Here is a 13,561-nt window from a genome sequence, read left to right as displayed (position 1 = left end):
GGTTTCCCCAGCAATGGAGGAAGCCAAGCTTTCCGCCTGCCCTTGCTGGCCTAGGCCTCCACTCAAGGCTACAAAGTTTTAATGATAGAAGATAAATAAAACCAAACAGAAATGGCGGCAGCGACAGAGCTGGAAAGAGCAGGAGGGTAGGGTTGCCCCCGGTGATGGAGGAAGCCAAGCTTTCCGCCTGCTATTGCCAGCCTAGGCCTCCACTCAAGGCTACAAAGTTTCAATTATAGAAGATACATAAATCCCCCCAAAAAAGGCTGCCTCCACGGAGCAAGCAGAAGGCTTGGCTCTGCTCCAGGCTACAAAGTTTCAATTGTAGAAGATAAATAAACCCCAGATACCAGGGCCTCCGCTTGAGTCACCAGAGGGCTTGGCCGGCCTGCAAACCACCACAAGCCCCTCACCCAGGCCACCCCACACCCCAAGGGAACCCCCACCGTGATCCAGGACATCCTTCAGGTCAAACCAGCTGGCCCCCACCCGTGCACCAGGCCTCTATCCTAGCTAATAAAAGAGTAATATGCAGATTGACCATCACTCCAACACACAAGATGGCTGCCCCCATGTGGTTAAAGATCCTGCCCCCATGTGGACACAAGATGGCCACCACAGGATGGCCAGCAGGGGAGGGCAGTTGGGAGGGACCAGGCCTGCAAGGGAGGGCAGTTGTGGGCGATCAAGCCTGTAGGGAAAGGCAGTTAGGAGGGACCCAGGCCTGCAGGGAGGGCAATTAGGGGCGACCAGGCCTGCAGGTGAGGGCAGTTAGGGGTGACCAGGCCTGCAGGTGAGGGCAGTTAGGGGTGACCAGGCCTGCAGGTGAGGGCAGTTAGGGGTGACCAGGCTGGCAGGGGAGGGCAGTTAGGGGTGACCAGGATGGCAGGGGAGCAGTTAGGCATCAATCAGGCTGGCAGGGGAGTGGTTAGGGGGTGATCAGGCTGGCAGGCAGAAGTGGTTAGGAGCAATCAGGAAGGTATGCAGGCGAGCAGTTGGGAGCCAGCAGTCCTGGATTGTGAGGCCCAGTGGGATTGGGCCTAAATGGGCAGTCGGACATCCCTCGAGAGGTCCCAGATTGGAGAGGGTGCAGGCTGGGCTGAGGGACACACACACACCCCCATACACGAACTTCGTGCACCGGGCCTCTAGTTAACCATAATAAATGTCCTCTGTCTTTTAAGATAATAGCAAGTTATTATTATACTAGTACATACTAGAAGCCCAGTGCACAAATTCATGCACAATGGCCTGGCCTGCAGGATCGGGCTGAAACTGGCTCTCTGACATCCCCTGAGGAGTCTCAAATTGCGAGAGAGTGCAGGCCAGGCCAAGGGACCCCACTGGTGCATGATCAGGGCCTGGGAGTGAAGTGGGAGGTTGGCTAGCCAGAGAGAGACTGCAGGAGGGCTCCAGGGCATGTCTGGCCTGACCCGCTCAGTCCCAATGGACCAGACCCCAGCAGCAAGCTAACCTACCAGTCAGAACATCTGCCCCCTGGTGGTCAGTACACATCATAGCGAGCAGTTGAGCGGTCTTAGCATATCACTAGCATATTACGCTTTGATTGGTTGAACGGATGACGGGACAACCAGACACTTAGCATATTAGGCTTTTATTATATAGGATAATTGACCTCTTTTTTCCTCAATATCCTACCAAGTGAAAGCATGCAGGGCTTATGGGAAAACTATATCCTGCTACAGCATTCCAGGAAAGAACACTGTAGTTATTCATGAATCCAATTAAGTGTCCTTTAGAGCCTAAAAGAAAAGAAACAAGCATCACCTCAGGTAAGAACCAACATCAGCAATGATAACCATGTGAGAAAAAGTATGAAGCTATCCTCTTCCATGGAGATGAGGGAGAACAGTCAGATACAGCTACCTCTGCACCTGCTGGGGAAGCTGTTGGGGGCAGAGATGATATAAACTCCCTCCTCCTGCCTACTTTTCCCAGGATCCTCCAAACCAAGAAGCCTGGACTTCAACAGAGGAGGTCTGCTCTCAGAAGCACTACAGTGTCATTAACCCCATTTTAGAATTAGACTGAGCATCTCACTGCCCTTGGGAGCCCTGCTATCAGTGGGAAGAGTTGGGAATCATTACTTGGTGTCAGAGGGAGGAAGGGCTACACTGGGGAGCAGCTCTCCAGGTGAACATAGCACCTGAGACGCTTGGCTCTCCAAACAGGTCAGAAACCAGACAGAATGTTTTCTAAATTCCCATAGTGTAGGAGCATTACTGCCTATAAATCAAAAGCCTAGACTGTTCTAAGTCCTTTTGCTTTTTCTATTGAGTGAATAAAAAATGACATAACATTTGTCATTAAAAAGAAAACACACACACAAAAACAAGTGCTTAAAATGTAGAAGAAAGGGGGAAAAGCAAACAGATACTTTGCTTATTAAAATGTCTGAGGTAGCCCAGGCCAGTGTTGTTAAGTGGTTAGACCATTGCCCCATGGACCTAAGGGTCTCAGGTTCAGTTCCTGGTCAGGGCATGTGCGTGAGGCAATAGATCTCTCTCTCTCTCTCTCTCTCTCTCTCTCTCTCTCTCTCTCTTCATTCCTCTCTCTAGAATCAATGAACAACATACCCTGGGGTGAAGATTACAAAACAAACAAATGTGAAGGGGGTCAATGGGGAAAAAAGGGACAACTGTAATACTTTAACAATAAAGATAACTTTAAAAAATAAAAAAACAAGCAAACAAAAACCATGAGGCCAATTCTGATATAAGATGTATATATAAGCATAACCAATGGCTACAAGACACTGGGGGTGGGGCACAGGTAAAGGCATGTACTGGGGGGTAGGGGAGGCTGGGGGGAGGTCAATGGGGGAAAAAAAGGAGACATATGTACTACTATTTGTAATACTTCAAACAATTAAAAAATAAAATTAAATTAAAAAATAAAAAGTGAATAATTGGTACATTTACATAATGCAATACTGTGCTGCTAAAAAAAGGAAGGGACTTCTACCATTTGCAACAGCATGGATGGACCTGGAGAGCATTATGCTAAGCAAAATAAGTCAGTCAGAGAAAGATAAATATCACATGATCTCTCATTTGTGGAATATAATGAACAACATAAACTGATGAACAAAAACAGATCCAGAGACAGAGAAGCATCGATCAGACTGTCAAACCTGAGAGGGAAGGTATGCGAGGCTGGGGATAAGGAGGAGAGATCAAACAAAGGACTGTATGCATGCATATAAGCATAAACAATGGACACAGACACCAGGGGTGTGAGGACATGAGCGGGGAGGGAGAGGAGGGTTAAAGGGGGCGGTGAGCACACTTATGTAATACCTTAATCAACAAAGAAAAATTTAAAAAAGTGAAAAAAAAAGATGTATAGATGGAATTGTGTCAGGATCTTTTAAAAGAAGTGCCTAAAGGAAAGTAGGCCAATTAACATAGGAATAGGAGCATGCAATTAATGATTATTAAAGTAGGGAGAGAAAAAATATAAAATTTTAATAAGAAACATATCTGGAATGATTTTAAAGCAATAAAACACTTGGAGAGAGAAAAAGCCATAATTACAAAATACATTTCAAGCATGTGACCATATAAAAACCATCCAGATAGCACACATTTAAATGTGTCAAGTGATTAGTTGCAAAATGACTTTCATCTCATGCTGATGAAAAAAGAATGAGTAGTTTTAAAGTTAAAATTTAGTAAGTTATGCAAATATACATAAAGCCAGGTAGTAAGCATAGATAAAATATTTATGTAAACCTTTTATTAATATCAAAAAACATCATTTTAAAGGTAACGTAATGGGCTCAAAAGCAGCCATATTTATAGAAGAGAGTGCTAGAGATGACACTAAAGAGAAATAGCTCTTATAGAGCATTTAAATCTGAGTATAAATTTTCTCAGGCTTCCCATTTTTCCCTCCTGTTTTCTAGTCCACCTTTTCTTCTTTAAAGTATTCTTCAGAGGAGTTCAGAATATTAGAGTCAGGTTAAGAGAGAAGAGCCACAATACTGATAACACCTTTGGAAAAACACTCAGAAAAGTCTGTTATTATAATCAAGCAAACAGGTATTGGGGGCTTAGATTTCTGGCATTCTGGGAAGTCATTCTTTGGTATTTTAGTGGACATAGACAAACCTCTTGGCTAGTGGGAAAAAGTGAGGAAGTTACAGTCAACATTCTGTCTTCTACCACATTTATCCTAAACAGTACCCACTGCACTTACTATTTTCTTTTCAAAAACCCAGGGAATTGATCTCAAAGACTTAGACACATAAAGGTCACATTTAAACAAAGTTGTAGCAGCAGAAAGAGCAGGGTTTAGGAACTCAAAGAGAATTCATGGAGAAGCTCCATAACCGCAGCTCAGAGGTCCAGTCTCAGGACCGAGACTGCATCCAGGCACTGTGAATCACGCCTTGCCTCTCAGATCAGCCGTGGCTCTTGCTTCACTTTTCTGCTATTTGTTCTTCCTTTTTGTGTGGTTTAGCCAAAGCTCTCTGTCTCTGATTCTGTTTCTCTCCATCTCTCTCTCTCTCTCTCTCTCTCTCTCTCTCTCTCTCTCTCTCTCTCTGTCTTTTTTTTTTTTTTTTTTTTTTTTTTTGGTCCTCTCTCCTTCTCTCCTTCTGTCTCTCTCTCACCCTCATCAAGACACACTCTTCCTTTTCCAGGGAAGAGTCATAGGTGTACCGTGATCTCTTGACCTCCTGGTAAGGGTCACAAACACCAAAGAAAACTCCTACATTAAGAAAGCAAAACAAAACAGAAACTTCTACATAAAGAAAAGTCCTCAACATTTTTACCTACCTCAAAAAAACTATAGAAATGTTGAAAATTTGAAGATCAAGTAAAGGCTTTAATATAGCAAAAATTCACATTTCAATTTTAATGATTTTTAAATAACCACAAGGTTCCTCTTTAAAGTGAAGAGTGTACCAGATGGTTCTTTGTCGGCACAAATTGTTCTCAGTGTTTATCACGGGTTTCTGTAAGTGCCTTTGATTGACAGCAAGCGGTTGTGTTACAAAACAGTGTGACATCAGGTCAATCATGATGAAACTTGATAATGCCACATCAATAATGTGACATTTCATGCTGTAGTTTGGAACAAATTGCCGAAAGAGAAGAAAGTGATACTTAGCAATGGATGAATATTCTAAACAAATGTTAGCTCATCATGTTGTGGCCTCTGTTGATAGTATTCAAGGCCAATGGCATCATACCAATGACCCTCAGAATCGCTAATGACTCTTCAATTGAGATATAAAGACATCCTCCAGTGTAGGACATCACATGTCCTGTTGTTTTCATAAAAACCATTGCATTGTGTAATATAATTTATCTAATTTTACATCAAACCATTAGAGACATTTGGATACATATTTCAGGAGCATAACAACTTCTAAAGGATGCAGCCCTGCAGCCCTAATTATAGGGTGAACAGGGTAGGAAAAAATGGTGTATCTTCTGAAGGGCAGATTATTAAAATAAGCAAATCATCCCATAAAACAAAACTGACCCATTGCTTCCCCCATTAAATGAAGTTGCTGTGCTCTGCTCTCCCTGTCTGTGGTGGCAGCGTAGCATGGTGGGTCCGAAGGTTCAGCTTAGTCACAGGAGAGCAAGCAGAGAGTTACCAAGGGCTCGCAGTGATGTAGGAACTGTCTGGCTTGCAAAAAGCATGGTCCAGAAGGTGGAGTGATGAAGAGAGTAGGGGAAGGGAGAGGGTGGCAACTGGTGTAGATGAACTGTGGATGGGAACCCTGATTTATCTATTGGGGAATTCGATTAATTAATTCTCTGACTTGTATGATAAGAACCCTCTTCCTCACCTCCCCATTTAAATCTTCACTTAATTTTGCATTTTAGTTGATGCGTGGAAGAGGTGGATCTGTTTGGGGCATGGGACATCATGCAAAGAGCAGTTTTGAGGTGAGTGACAGTAAAAAACTAAAGCCTCTAGCGGAAGTCTCATGGAACTTATGTTCCTACTCTTTGCAGGACCAGTTGTCTTTCTATTCTCTGAATAAAACCACCACTCTCCTGCTTTTATAACTTGAATTTTTCTACCCTCTTCCTGTGAACTGAACATAATATCCCTTCAAGTTGCATTTCCATGAAATTTGTTCTAATGTGCTAACTGGATTTGAGCTCTTCCTCCCTAACATACACACTTTTTAAAGTACATTTCTTATGGCACTTAAAATAATCTGGCTTGTATTCTACCTGGTTTGGCCTTTAGCTTGAGGTCAGGAATTGTGCTTTATTTATCTTTATAGCCACTGAAGTGCCTAACCCAGTACTCAACAATTGTTAGTTAAAATACATTAAACAGTCCTGGCCAGTATTACTAAGTGGTTAGAGCGTCAGCCTGCACAGTGAAGGGTCATGGGTTCGATTTCTGGTCAAGGGCACATACTTGGGTTGCAGTTCAATCCCTGCAAGGGCACAAGCAGAAGGCAATCTCTCAATGTGTCTCTCACATCGATGTTCCTCTCTCTCTGTCTTTCTCTCTCCCCCACTCCCACTCTCTCTGAAAAGCAATGAAAAACATATGTTCAGGTGAGGATTAAAAAAATAAATTGAACAAAAATGCTAGATTGTTAATAAGAAATGCAAAAATTAGTTTCCTGTGTTCTGCCTTACTCGCTAAAACTATCTTTAAAGGAGAGAGGAGGAAATGTTTAAATTTAAATATTTAATTTGTCTAAGTCTCATATCCTCTTATGAGACACATTTATTTAAATAATTCCTTCTAACTTAGTAAGAGAGCAGATATTTTTTCAAAAGGAAAATATGACTGGTAGCTCCTATCTGCTCTATTTTAGAGAGGGTAGAAAGTGAGGTTCTCTGATAACCCTGTATTGGAAGGCACAATTTTTTATGTAATACAGTATCTGTAGCTGTATTCTGTATTCTCTCTTGGCACACATGTTGTTTTTTTTCAGTAATTGATTAGAGGAAACTATGCAGAAGTATATTTTTCTTTAATGGGTGTTTTCTAAAAGAAAAACTTAATTGTTCTTCTGATGTTTTTCTTTGGTCTACTTTTTGCTTTTAATTCTTTCCCCTTGGAAGGAAACAGTTAACACAGGACAGCACTTAACTCTCCCAGTATTATTTATTTTTTAGTTCACTGTCCTGACAGAGGCACAGAAAATGTGTCTCACGTGGAGTCTTATATAGTATCCAGTTTCTTCTGCAGGCTCAGACGTAAGCAGGAGACAACAGTGACTGATTGAAACCACAAACGCCCTTTAATTCTTCTTTCACAAAAGTAATCTTCCCTTTTGCACATTTCCTTTCTATAGTGCATTCCTTTGCATGATATGTTACTCGACATCCCTGATACTATCTGGAAAAAACAACAACACAGAAAAGAAAAACAAGACTAAGCAAAATACCGTATGCTGTATTTGGGCATGAAGGCTTATGCATTTCAAATATGCCGTGAAAGTAACAGAATGTTGCAGCCATTCCCAAATAAAGCACTATCTACAAAAGATCCTTTAAACATGCTTGGAATCTACTGCTTCTGCATATAAATAGGATTAGTAGTATCACTTAAATGAAAATACAATTATTGTTGCACCTTCATTGCCTTATTGCTTCACATTTTGTTGACTAGAAGCTATTGTGAAAAGTCTGATTTCCTGTAAATAGAATTCTGAGAGAGAAAACGGATGGAAGAAGTGCATTGCTGAAAATGTGGATTATTTCCTCAATTCCATTAAATTTACGATAAGCACTAATGTATAACCAGATGTTTCACCTCAAACACACTGTAACAAATACTACAGTAAAACTACATCTTTCATTTTATTGGACATTCCTCCCTTTCATGAGGCTTCTTAGATGATTTTGACCTTCAGAATTCCCCATTTCATGATACCTGGTCAAAATGTCATCATTCATTGAACACAGTTACTGAACTTCAATATATGTCAGACAGTGTTCTAAGTACAAAAATAAAGACCTTGCCCCTCAAGGTGTTCAGAGTTTAGAGGGGGAAAACAAATACACAAACAAACACTATTGAGTCCAGCAGTGGTGGAGCAGCATGTACTGGATAAATCCTCCTACCATACTAAATACCAACTCTTGATAAGATAGAAAAGGAACTGCTGATGAAAGAGCAGGAAAAGAGGGGAGTCCAAACTTAAAAGAAGGGAATTGTGCTGTGGACAAGCTAGATTTGTGTTATGCATCTCCAAGGATTCTCCTCAGTCCATACAGTATGAGACAGATAAACTTAAGCAGACAGCTGCACTATTATTGGCTTAAAGAGACTTAAGTAGATTTTGAGCTGCCAGAGGGGTTGGAATTTGAAGGGGAAAAAACTCAGAAAGGGGGATCTCTAGAGAGGAAAGTCCAAAATCTGCATACACATTTCCTTAAATCCTTGGCTGGTTCTTAAACTGTGCATGTGAAAAGAAAATGAAATAAAGCCCAGGAAGAAAATGACAACTGGAAGACTGAAAGAGCTTAACGAAATAGCAATACCTGTTGCCCATGGCAAAGGAGGCAACGTTTAAAGTTCAAGTTTCACATGCTAGAGGGGCATGGTAAGTATCTATAGTTTAAAAAAATATTTTAAATATATTTTTATCGTTGATATTTTACAGATATCTCCCAGCTCCCCCTTCCCCCCCCCACTCCTCCCAACCCCTACCCCTCACCCCCAGGTCTTCACTACCCTATTGCCCATGTCCATGGGCTATGCATATAAGTGTATACGTTCTTTGGTTTACTTTTAATTGAAATTCCAGAAAAGCATTGCCTTAGGAGTAAGAAATATGTCCTAGAACTAAAAAAAGACTAAACTAAAATAAATTTACCTAAAAACCAAGCCTCTAAAGGCACAATCCATGGTAATATAATAAGATAATAGGAAAAATGAAATAATTCTCATAGGCTTTACACCACATCATCCACAATTATAAAAAATGTGAAGAAATAGAAAAATATGACTCGTAGTCAAGAAAATAATATGTCAATAGAAACAGACTCACTGACAGTATTGATGATAGATTTAGGAGAAAAGTATTTATGATTATAATAAATATGCTAAAACATCAATAGGAAAAATGAATATAATGGGAGAAGAGATGAAAATTTTAAGAAAAATGAAACTATAAGAAAGAATGGTAAGCCTGGAAATGAAAATGTAATATTTAAAATAAAAGTATGAGTTAGTAGAATTAACCATATATTGGACACAGAAAAAACATCTGAAAGCAGTTTAAAAGCAATCAACCACTCTGAATAACTGAGTAAAAATGGAAAAATATTAACAGATCCTCAAAAACTATGGGAACAATTCAAGCAGCTTACCAAATACATAATTAGAATCCCAGAAGGAGAGAGAAGAGGGGAAGATAATGGAACAAAAATAAATATTGGTGGAAAAACTGGCTGAAAATTTTCCAAATCTGATTAAAAAGATAGTGACCTACATGTGGTGGATTGTCTCCAAACCTGTAGAGACAAAATCTATAATGGGTGATAATAAAAATAACATGGTGTGATTAATAGCAAATTCAACATTGCTGAGAATTAGTGCATGTGAAGATATAGCATGACAAACTAAAATGAAATACAAAAAAGTAAATAAAAAACACTTTCCAAACTGGATGCAAAAGCATGAAGCTAGCTATGCGAGATCATGGCCTGAGTGGTCAGAGAAGTAGGAGATGTTGCCGAAACCGGTTTGGCTCAGTGGATAGAGCGTCAGCCTGCGGACTGAAAGGTCCCAGGTTCGATTCCGGTCAAGGGCATGTACCTTGGTTGCGGGCACGTCCCCAGTGGGGGGTGTGCAGGAGGCAGCTGATCGATGTTTCTAACTCTCTATCCCTCTCCCTTCCTCTCTGTAAAAAATCAATAAAATAAAAAAAAAAAAAGAAGTAGGAGATGTTTCTAGAAGCCATGATAGGTATCCTGAGCCAAACTAAAAACTTTCAACTTTATATCATGTCTTGGAAGGTGATTAAATGATAAAGTCACAGAAGGACTTTAGAAATCTTTTAGTCTAAAACCATCACCTTAAGTCTTTGACTTTCATTTGCTTTGAAAATTATAATAACACTAGAGGCCCAGTGCAGGGATTTGTGCAGGGGGTGGGGAGTGGGGGGTGGGGTCTCAGCCTGGTCTGCACCCTCTCACAATCTGGGACCCCTGGGGGAGGGGGTGTAGCAGTGCTCAAAGCGGCAGGTGGCCGGGGAGGAGCCCGAGCCAGGCTGGGTGCTGTCCAGCTCAGTGCTCAGTGCTCTCGCTGCTCTCTCACTGTTCCTTCGCACTGCTGTGGAGGCAAGAGAAGCTTCTGCCAGGAGCATGAGCCCGGCTTCTGGCTGAGCAGCGCTCCCACTGTGGGAGCACACTGACCTCCAGGGGGCAGCTCCTGTGTTGAGCGTCTGCCCCCTGGTGGTCAGTCTGTGTCATAGCGACTGGTTGTTCCAGTCATTTCGTCCTAACAGTCGCTTAGGCTTTTATATATATAGATACTCCATTCAGAGGGTTGCTTTTGTAAATTTGGCCATTTGTGACTATGTCTGGAAAGAGGATGGAAATTGTACAGACATAGGAACAGCTCATAAAATAGACATAAAGAGCAGTTTGGAAACCATCACAGAAGCAAAGATTTGACAACTCTGCATTTGGGGACTACTTTCGGGAGTGATTTAAACAGAGAATGTTTTTTTGTTTTGTTTTGGTAGGTTGAGGTAAGCAATATTAGTTGAAATTGAAAACTGTCTCTTGGAGAGGAAGAGGTAAAGAAGTTCTAAGAATAAGGAAGAGAATATTCAAGAGGCAATTAATACACTCTGAAAAATAACCAGGAACACGGGGGTAGGACTCCGGCACTTCAGAAGCCTAGGTAAGTGAATCGTCCAGTTAAGTACTATGTGTTACAGAGAAATCTCATAGAAGGTGAGTTTTCCCCTGACTCTAAGGATAGTTTATCATCTTTAAGAATATTTCTTCTGATTTTATCACTTCTGACTTTATTCTTTTTTTCTCCTTTGCATTTCAGGAGCTGCTTCCAGCTTACAGGCATTGCTGCTTAAACTTCCTCAAGCTAGGGAGGGTATAGCTAAATGGTAGGGCATATGCCCAAGGCCCTGGGTTCAACCGCCAGTACCTCAATTGTTTGTTCATCTCTCACTTCCCTCAGAACAAAAATCTCTAAATCTGACAATGTCCTTCAACCTTGGATAGTAGTTGCCTTATCCTAATTTTATAGTAAAGAAAGAAATTTAGACCCTTTCTCTTCAATTCAGACCCTGTGACCTACAACATATTTCCAAATCATCTCTCTCAAAAGTATTACAACAAGCAAAGAAGAGTAGTCACCACAGTAGATCTTCACAATATGCCTCCAGGTGCCACTGTACTTAAGCACTCATATTTTATCATAAATGTCACACACCATTTAATGATCATACTTGTTATTATAAGTTTAAACTTTATTCTTTTTACCCGTAACACTTCACCCTACCAGATTTTGAGTAAAAGTGATACTCCAGAAAGATGCAACATGCTTATTCTTTCACTTCCCACCGAACTGGTACATTGGTGCCAATGCCAGAGCAAATGGTGGGCCCACAGAATCAAGTGTTCCAATGCCCTAATGTTCTGACTTTTGCTTATCAGCCCAGACTCATCACTGCCACACTCCCACTGCAAATTACACTCCCACAATACAGTACTGCTTGTATGATCTTGAGACGAGGAACTGATAAACTCCAGAATTCATCTCAGAAATAAATACTGAATATTTCTAAAGCTGACTGATTTTCTTGGTGTAAGACTCCTACCGAGTGGTCACTTATGCTTCCAAATAGAATCAAGAAATAAGATAAGAAATAGAAATAGTTTGATTCCTCAGAGTAAAAAGTTTCTAACTGAAAGCCAACATCATGAACTGAATATGTGACTAAAGTAAAAACTCTCTTAGAACTCTGTTTCATGATTGTATTTTGAGTTCCTTTTCCTCCTACTTGTTCTCCTCCCTCCCCTATTTTAAAAATATTTTTAATAGCTATTGATTTCACAAAATAAACATTTGGATGGAAAACCTGGTATCATGTTGATGTCTATTGTCAGAATTCAAGTCAACTTCAAATTCAATTTTCCTAATTCCCCAGCTGTTCTTTTATGAGACGGTATACCTCTATCAAATTTATATGTATTTGAATAAAAGTTCATAAGTCTTGCCATTGAGTTAATTATCTCCTGCGGCACATGTTCTTCCCAAACATCTTTCCACAAGATCTCTAATTGAAGAACAGTCCAAAGCTACTCAAGAAAAGTTTGAAAGTGCTCAAAGGGCATGTTTCAAGGTTGAAAGAGAAGAATCTGAAACCTTTGACAGGGTCTGCAATTCTCTCTATAAAGGAACAAACCTTGGCAAGCCCCTAGCCCACCTTAGTATAAAGACAATCTGCCACCAGCACTCACCACGGAGCCTTCTCTCATGGACACCCCTTTGGCGAAGAGTTACGTACTTTCCACTACCCATAAATTCTCCAGTTTGTCGAGGCTGCCCACTGAAAAGCAAAGGGTGCTGAATCAATGTTTTCTGTAGCAGAAAACACCACACATTATTATGTTTGTTTAAACAGTCAATTATCTTTTAAAGGCATCAGAACAATCATTTTATAGTTTCACATACTTACCCATGCAGCCAGCGTTTCAGAGCTCTTTCACTTCTCTACGCAGACCGGTATTTCCACTTGTGTTATTTTCTGTCTGCCGGAGGAGAACTTTGGACCTTGCAGTGCACTAATATCTGTAATCCTTCCAGGTGGCGCTTCCTCCAGGTTTAGCTCCTTTTCTCACACAAGTGGATGAGTATTCCGCTGAATCCCCAAGGGGCCGTCTGGCAGATTTCTGGGCTTTGCTCTCCTCTTCAGTACTCTGTACTGAGAACGGTAGGCGCCTTTGTTTCCGCAGATTCTCAGGCCCATCCATGTCTCACATTGCACATCCTCACATGAATTTACCCTCCTGTGTCTGCCTAAGGCCCTCTCCCCAGAGCTCAGAAGCAAATCCAAGTGCTAACAAAGGGACCAGTACCTGAGACTGACAACAGACTATTCTCACCATCCAGGTTTCTACCCAGACTCCCCAACAAAATATACCCTTTCCCTACTGCCTATTATGAGTTGACTTGGGCCACCCCCCCAAAAAAGATACTAGTATGTTAAAGTCCTAACTTCTAGTACCTTGAAATGTGAGGTATTTAGAAATAGGGGTGTTGCAGATATAATTGTCTAAGATTATACTGGAATAGGGCAAGGGTTTGATCCAAAATGACTCGTGTCCTCATAAGAGACAATATAACGACACAGGGAGGGACTGCTATGTGAAGAGACAGACACAAGCAGGAAGAACACCATGTGACTACAGACAGAGGCAGAGACAGGAATGATGGAGCTCCAAGCCAGAAATCGCCAAGGACTGTGGGCTACCACCAGAAGCTAGAAAGAGCCAAGGAGGCATTTTATCCAGAGTCTCAGAGGGAGCATGGCCCCGCTGACACCTTGATTTCCTACTTCTAGCCTCCA

The 13,561-nt window shown here is 41.2% G+C and overlaps 1 protein-coding gene across 4 annotated transcripts in view; it reads right to left on the bottom strand.

The window, feature by feature from the left end:
- HTR1B (5-hydroxytryptamine receptor 1B) overlaps positions 1–12,756 on the bottom strand; it is a 131,517-nt gene extending 118,761 nt beyond the window's left edge. Inside the window, exons 1-3 of one of the 4 annotated variants that reach the window (XR_013960331.1) lie at positions 12,671–12,734; positions 12,453–12,541; positions 4,600–7,350 (exon numbers count right to left, since the gene is read on the bottom strand). The gene's annotated coding sequence lies outside the window, so the exon portion shown is untranslated. Of the gene's footprint in view, positions 1–4,599; positions 7,351–12,452; positions 12,542–12,670 lie in introns of those variants that run through there. The other 3 variants (XR_013960328.1, XR_013960329.1, XR_013960330.1) reach the window with 3 other exon arrangements.
- Positions 12,757–13,561: the final 805 nt, after the last annotated feature.

This window comes from Plecotus auritus (genome assembly GCF_963455305.1).
Source record: "Plecotus auritus genome assembly, chromosome: 4".
Taxonomy (NCBI): domain Eukaryota; kingdom Metazoa; phylum Chordata; class Mammalia; order Chiroptera; family Vespertilionidae; genus Plecotus; species Plecotus auritus.
This window is presented reverse-complemented; position numbering and strand designations above follow the sequence as displayed.